Source organism: Mauremys mutica, chromosome 1 (genome assembly GCF_020497125.1).
Source record: "Mauremys mutica isolate MM-2020 ecotype Southern chromosome 1, ASM2049712v1, whole genome shotgun sequence".
Taxonomy (NCBI): Eukaryota; Metazoa; Chordata; order Testudines; family Geoemydidae; genus Mauremys; species Mauremys mutica.
This window is the reverse complement of record NC_059072.1, coordinates 231,097,099-231,105,515: the sequence shown is the minus strand read 5'-3', so window position 1 is coordinate 231,105,515 and position 8,417 is coordinate 231,097,099.

Sequence of the window (8,417 nt, the reverse complement as noted above, 5' to 3'; positions counted from 1 at the left end):
GAGGAATGGGGGGAAAGAAAGTTCACAGCTCAGTTAAGAAACCTTGGAGTAAAAATTCTTTTCACTGCTCTTATCTCCCTCTTTCTCAAGTTTCTTTGTTTTTCCCCAGATGTAACATAAAAGTTGTGCCAAATAGTAATGAGAACACTTGGTTGCAATCCCAGACAGTCATTTTTCAAGCAATTTTTCTTGGTTTTAGTTTCACCAGTCACCTCATACTTACGTTTTAAAGGTTGATTACTTTGGAGTATTTTGATGGATCAGGTATTTAAATTCTTGCACATTTTTAGAGGTCTGCACAGATAAAATATTTACAGATAGAAATATGATTTAAAGTGGAAGTTGTCCTTTTAAACCTCCTGGCCAGATTTTATGCTGATTTATGCTAACCCACTGATTTGAATGGGATTGCAGGGTTTGTAAATCAGTGCAAGCTTAATGGTTATAGTTCAACTTTCTCTTTCTAGTTTGTAGCCATTAATATAAGCAAAATAAAAGTACAGGTAAAAGGACTGAGCTCTACAGGGACACTATTCAGTGCTTCTCTCTCCACTATGTTGGCAAAACTCCATTTTCTCTGTTTTGTTCTGTTGCCAATTTTTTATTCTTTCCCATGGTCCAAGCAGGATCCCTGCTGCCTTTAGTTTAACTGGTCCATTAAATGGAACAATATCAAAGCCTTCCTGAAAATCTAGATCAATCATATTGTATGCATTTCCCGTTACCCAATTAATCTGTAAATTTCTCCAAAATATACATATGCATTTAAAGCCAATGAGATTAGTTAGATTGGCTCTTTCTATTTAATTTGCATATTTTCCCTAATCTTAAGGCTTTAGGCCAGTGGTCCCCAATGCCATGCCCGCGGGCACTATGCTGCCTGCCGGGGCATCTATCTGCACCCACGTACTTGCTGGTGGACAAGCATCTGCCGAAATGGCACCAAAAAGCGGCAACGTCAAGAGGCATTGCCACCGAAAAGCTGCCGAAAAGCAGCTTCTACACCTGTTTAGTTAAATTGGTACACAAATTGAGTGTATACAAGACTTTAGAGCGGGGATGTCAAACTCATTGGAGGAGAGGCCAAGAGTCCATATTTAAATGTGACCCAGGGAGTGAGATATAATTTCTGGACTTCATAGTTCCCTCACTCCACAGTAAATCTCCCACTCATATCAATAAATTTGCTCTGAGATTAAGAGGACAATATAGTCTTTATGCAGTAACTAAACTTTTTTTTTCCCCAACAACATTTCATTCAGTATCACTCGCTAAAATAAAATTTTAAAAAATCTCACTTTTAGGCCACTGCTGCTTCTGCTTCTTTCCCTTTTGTTAATAAGGGTTGCAAGGGGTTGTATGGGAGAATGAAGAAAGGCAGCTGGGAGAAGAAAAGGAGCAGCTTGAGGAGAAAATTTCACATTTTGAAACTTTCTCTTCCCCCACCAAGTGCCAAGCTCCCCTTTCAGGCACAAAGTGAGGACCTGAAACATTTATTTTACCCACTTTTTATGGTATAAGCCATGCTGGAAACTGCAATATTTTTGGCATTTTTTTCTGCAGTAGCAATTGAGTTGAAAGTGAATGGTGGAGCCACAAATTGGTCTTTCCCTTCTAATTCTCTGTGAGAAGGACAAAGAGGGCGGGGCTCCACTCTGCAAACTTGTAGCTTCTTGTTCTCTGGGAACACAGAGTATCTTCCGAAGTGGGATTCGAACCCACGCCTCGAGGGGAGACTGCAACCTGAACGCAGCGCCTTAGACCGCTCGGCCATCCTGACAGCTGTTCTTCCACATGGAGGTTTGCTATGTGCCACATGATCAGCTCCTTGCCTCCCTTGGGTAGCATGGCCCCTGCAGGAACCATGGTGCCAGGGCCCTGGCTCACATTTGCGCCAGAATCACCTTCACATTGTGGGGTTCTAGGAGGATGAAGTAAGTGTTAAGATACTAATGATTCTTTATCTGCAGTAACTTGCCCCAACTTCTCCCACTAGGGTGACCAGACGTCCCGATAAAACTGGGGCTATACCAATATTTAGGCATTTGTCCCGTTTTTTGCTACACCGGCGAGACCCCCCCCATGTGTCCTGATATTTTCTTCCTCTCGTCTGGTCACTCTATCTCCCACAGATTTGGATGGGGTTGAAGAGAAAGTGGCATTATCGGAAGATTTGAAACCAATTGTATTAAGCCTATGACGTTGCCTACAAATGCTGCTCTTAATTTAAGACCTTTATTTTTAATTTATCTATTCCAGTAATTAAGGATGTGGCCTGCCCTAAAGGAGGTTCCAGGTGAAGCTGCGGCTAGCTAACTTTCCCTTGAAAGGATACGGATACAGCCAGCCAATCAAGAATAGACAGTCAAGCAGTAAATCTTCGAAAACAAAAGTAATATTTATTGAAAAGTGAGTGGTTACAGTGAAAGAGTAGAGATATAATAGAGTTACAGTTAAACTGGTTAAAAAGAAGCGGCACAGCAAATAAAAACGCAACACTACAATAACAATTTCAATTAACTCGATGGCATATGACGGTAGAATCATTCACTTAATACTCTATACCAGTGGATGGCACTCCCATTTCAAGCTTGGATCCCTGGACACAGGATCCCTTCTGCATTTATTTGATGGGGACCACAGGACGATGGCCTTTGTTATTTCAAAACCAAATTTTTATTGACCAATTAAAGGAACATTTTCCCATTCACAACTAAGTACATGCCAAGTTTCAGTGTTTAAAACCAAAATTAGTTTGGGGCTAGCCAAGACAGAAAGGGTCAGGGGGAGGAGGGGGAGTGAACCTGAAAACAAACAAACAAAAGAGATTTTTTTAATGTTTAGATAACTCAGAAGAGGCCTAACAGGCATTTGTGAAACTTTCCAAAAGGAAAAAAAAATCACTTAATCATGTATGGGCTAAATCAAGCATGTAAAATGTCAAACCCTTTAGGAGAAAATTATAAGTCACTGAAAATGGGGATTTAGAATGAGAGTGCCATCTCAACCTTAACTATACCATTGCTTCTCCAGTGCTGTAATAAAAATAGATGAAGTTAAAGAACAGTCTCCTCAGTGTGAGCTTTTGCCCATTCAATTTGTGTAGAAGTGATTCAGAGTTACTCACGTCATGTGAGAGAAAGATTGTCAAGAGTACTGCTTGAAAAGATATCTTCATTACACTGGCATTGTAAGGGATTTTTCGCCAAGGGTTGCTTTGAGACCCCTGTCACATAATCTTCCCAGAAATTGCACAAGTCAAGGACTACCTGTGTTGGAGACATCCAAACTTTCTTTTTAAAATTCTAAAACATATTTCAGTGGTACTATATATCATGATTTTGTTGGAGCCTCATTTTGTCTGACTTGTTCAGTCTACATGTATTGAAGCCAAAAGAAGAATGGAATGCACTGATTGGGTGACCCCACAGCATAAAAATAAATATACAATATGTTGTTATTTTAAAACGATCTTTGGATGGTCTTTTATACTTTGGATTAAGCAGTTGGCTATGTGGTGTGCAGCCCACGGTCCCAGTAGGAATAAGACAACAAGGAAGTCCCAGGCTCAATGTCTAAGTTAAAACTGCCCAGTAATGATTTGATCACATGCCTCCCAGCAGAAATGTAGGTGACTTTACCAGTGGACACTTGGGTGCCTAGGGACTTCAGGTGCCTACAGAATTAGGCAGCTGCTGAGCAGGGGTTTTGTGAATATCAGTGGCACCAGTATGTGGAACCTGAATGTCTAAAGGTGCAGTTAGATGCCTATGTCTCCGTTGTGAATCCAGCCCTCAGGCACTATAATAATAATAATAATAGTAGTACCTAGCTCTTATATAGCACGTTTCATAGGTAGACATCAAAGCTCTTTACAAAGGGAATTAAGTATTGCTCCATTTTACAGAGAACTGAGACACAAGGTGTGACGTTGCACCACATATGTTTTAGGAAATAAGCTAGTGAGTGTGAATATAATGTAACTGGAATATGCTTTATACAAAAGGTCTCTTGTCGGGTATCATTACAAAGTTTATAATCTACTGAGTGTGTTCATCCTATTTGTTTGCATGTATTACTTCTATGTCTGGAGCTAGGAGAAAAAGATATAAACTTGTGTTACTGATGTAAACATGTTAAGTGGAAGCCATTAAGGGTGCTTCAGAATCAATGAACTGTGAATGGGTTTGTTTACCTGGAACCCTTCCTATGTACCTGTGTCTTCCATCTACTAGGTAATGAAGAAGGAGGTCTTACAGTGACGTGTGATCATGACACCTGAACTGGAATCCATCTTAAACCTGGTCCTTTTCCATTTAGAAGGAGAGGTGGGGAGCCAGGGAGACAAAAGATTCCCACCTTGGGCCAAAGCTATAAAAGGGGGTGGAACAGAACAAAGGGGGCTGCAGTCATGAGAAAACCCCTAGTTACCAACTGAGTTGCAATTAACAAGGATAGTACCAAGGGAAAGGATTGGGCCCAAACTAAGAAGGAGTCTAGTCTGTGAAAGAAGCTTATTGGAACATCTCTGAGAGTGAGATTTACCTGTATTCAGTTACTTAAATTAGGCTTAGACATGCGTGTTTTGTTTTATTTTGCTTGGTAACTTACTTTGTTCTGTCTGTTATTACTTGAAACCACTTAAATCCTACTTTTTATACTTAATAAAATCACTGTTGTTTATTAATTAACCCAGAGTAAGTGATTTAATACCTGGGGGAGCAAACAGCTGTGCATATCTCTCTATCAGTGTTATAGAGGGCGAACAATTTATGAGTTTACCTTGTATAAGCTTTATACACAGTAAAACGGATTTATTTCGGGTTTGGATCCCATTGGGAGCTGGGTGTTTGGGTGCTAGAGACAAGAGTACTTGCTGAGCTCTTTTCAGTTAAGTCTACAGCTTTGGGGGCGTGGTTCAGATCCTGGGTCTGTGTTGCAGCAGGCAAGTGTGTCTGGCTCAACAAGACAGGGTTCTGGAGTCCCAAGCTATCAAAGAAAACGGGCTGAGTGCCAGTTTCAGCACATCAGTGACATCCCCAAGGGGGTCTCTGTGACTGAACCCATCACACAAAAAGGTGAAGTGCCTAGCCTAAGGTGTGACAGTTCTGAGGGTGCCCAGGATTGTAAGTCATCTTGTTAGCTCCCCTGCCCCCAGTGTGAGTGAGATTCAAGATCAGCACTTTGTTTAATACTGCAACACTATGATATAATTATAGCAAAAACAAGAACCCAACCCTGGACCTTTATTTTCAAAGATTCAAGAGATAGTGAGTAAGGATAATGAAAACAAGTGGTTACATATAAAACAAAATCATAGCATGCCTTCTAGAGACTAAATTTAACTGAACAAGCCAACCTCCTGTTAGCAGTTTATCTCACCCCAGATGTCTTCTGCTGCTTTTTCAACGAAGCCTAGCTGGGATCCCATTTTCATGAATGCAAATGTACTGCTCATTTACTTCTTAGGCCCAGGATGAGGGGGTATCTTCCTTGCCTTCTACTTATAACTCCCAAAATTCATTATCTGTACTCAAAGACAGTATAATCCCTGTGGCTTGCTTTCCTATGTGCTGCCCCATTGACTTCACATTCCTTTGATAATTTAGTATGTAAATGTGCAACCATTGTGTTAGCTTATAGTTCTTAGCTTACATCCAACGGAAAGGTGGGTGAATAAACATCCCTTGTCTGACAGGAAACCTGTTTCTCCACTTCTGTTGTGATACAAAATCTAAGAACATATTTTTAGTATACATACATAACTCCTGACATCGTATCAGTATATACATTTCACAATGATATCAATGACCAGTGTAACCTTGGCTTTCATTTAGGACCTCACATGATTTTCTCTGGGAGACCACAATCATGATATTCTTGTAGCCTCCTTGACTTGACAGTTAGTACTGAGGGCTTCTTAAGGTCACACAAATTCTGTTCCCAACAGAGCTGGGAACAGAACTCAGACCTCCTAAATCCCAATCTAGTGCTCGGTCTTTTTAGCCACACTACCTCCCTCAGTGATGAGTGCCATAGAAAAGCCTCTGAGGAAATTAATAATTCTGTCTTCAGAGCAGGGCTTGAATAGTGTGCAGTAAATAAGGCCTCAGGCCATACATTCAACAATGAGGAGAAAACTAAATATTGAATAGCTGCTCATTAATGCAGCATCATCCATCTTGTGCACTGAGTGAAGCAGAGGTCCAGTGGGAAAACATAGTATGTAGTTACAGACTGCAGCATAATACATACATATATGGGGGTTAAATTAAGATTGCACCAGCAACCTTAATTCTGGCATTTCCTAACTTCTAAGTGCTTGACTTTGCAACCTTAATAAAATTCTTTTAGGGTTTTTGTGTTCAATTTCCACAGTTTTTAGAAAAGCAAAATGAAAAAACAGAAATTGCATCATGGGGCATCACATGGGTCATTAGCAAGGTTAGAACCTTCAGATCCACCACAAAGACCTCTTCCACTTGATAACAACTTATTACTGCTTATCAGTTAGCTTCTCTTTGTGGACTAGCACTAGAAGGGGAAAAGACACTTTGCAGTGGCTTTCACAGATATTTGCTGACAACAGAGGAATGGTGAGACTCAGGAATCTTGGATTCTATTGGCTCTGGTGTGCTCTACTGGGCACAGACTCTGCTGCCCTTTCCACTCAGGCTTCACCCCTTCAGCTGGACCCTTCCAACCTGTCCCAGTCCTGTCTCTTCTCCTTGTTCAGTCCCTTTTTCCTTGCCTACCCAGTCCCAGTCTCCACTCCTCAGGCGTCTCATCCTAGGCCCAGTCTCCTTGACCAGTCAATCCTACTCTCTCTCTTCAGGTTTTTCTGTCTGAGTCCCAATCTTCCCCACCTCCTCATTCCCAGTTTCCCCCTCTCCTCACTCTTCCCGGTCTCACTCTTTTTGCCCAGCTAGTTCTAGTTCTCCCCTCCTGACTCCTCCTATGACTGGTGTCTCCCCACACTGGCTCCCAGTTCCAGTCTGTCTCCATCCCAGGCTCCCCAGCCAATCTCATCCTCCCCCTATACCCCAACCCTGGACCTTGGTCCCAGTTTCTTTTCCCAGCCAGTTCCAGTTCTTTCTCTGCACCTCAGCCCCTTGTCAGATACATCTCCCTCCTTCTTCCCCATACTGCTTCCTAGTCTCAGTCTTCTTGTCCAGCCTGTACCAATTTCTATCCTCCCCTCAGGTCTTCACCCAATCTCAGTGTCCTGTCCTCACCCCCAGTCAATTGGCTACCAGTCTTTCCTCAGACCCCACTTTGCTCACTAGCTTCCAGTCTCCTCTGGGTCTCAGTCTCCTTGTCCACCCAGTCCCAGTCTTCCCCCAATTCCGAGTCACAGTTTTTCTCCCCCAGTGTCCCAGTTTACCAGACTGCTTGTCCCAACCTACTCCTTTCCATCTCCCTCTGGTCTGGGTTTTGTCTCTTCTGCATTCAAGTTAGGCAGCTTCCTCCTCCATGCAGCCTGGATCCCAGTAGGGGGGTTATTGAGCACACAGGAGACACAGGGTCCTTGTTCTCAGTTCCAGTGTCCTGCCTCACCCTGGGAAACAGCAATTACAGGGAAAGTCCTGTTAGCCCTGGGCTGGCGCATGCTCAGTCACTCAGTGTGGATTGCGCATGAGTAGTCCAGTCAGCACCAGGAGCTGTAAGAGGCTCGACCATGCACACTGAAGATGGAATCTTCAGACATTTTAGCTGCTAAAATGAAGACGTCTCTACTGAATATGTGCACACTGCAATTTTTTAAATGCTTATAACTTGGCAAAATGTAGGCAGATGTTTTCACGGGGATGGCAAAAGGCACATCCCTGACACAACAGTCACCCCCTTGCTGCCAAATTTCAAGTCCCTGCTCTAACGCATGGGTGCACTAGAGCAGCTGTTCAAAGAAAATGCCACCCTAGTCCTAGCCTTGTTCTCAGAAGCAGCTGAACTATTTTGTCTGAAATTTTCCAAAACAATTCAGCCTGAGGCAGACACCCAGCATGTAAAATTTCAGACCAAACTGTTCAAGTTTGGCAAAGTTATATGTAACTGAAATGGGAAATGTCAGGAAACCTTAATAACAGGCAGAGATACCACACACACTCCTGTTACCCCACCCCACTATACTAAATGGAAATGGAGCCCTTACTTCCAGAGTTTCCCATGGCTTTTTGTATGGTAGAATAGTGATTGCCCTTTTCATATCTCTTAATTAAATTATGGAAAAGCAAGAAGTACACTTTGTATAAGTAATGTCAGGATCTCTCTGTAGAGCTGTATCCTGAAAAGAATAACTGCCTCACCTTGGGTAAAGGTTTATGGAGCCATTGTAAACAGCTGAAATTAGTGTAATTAGCAGGGCAGAACCTGAAGGAGATTTGAAAGGAGCAAATTTCCCCTTAATAAAATGAATT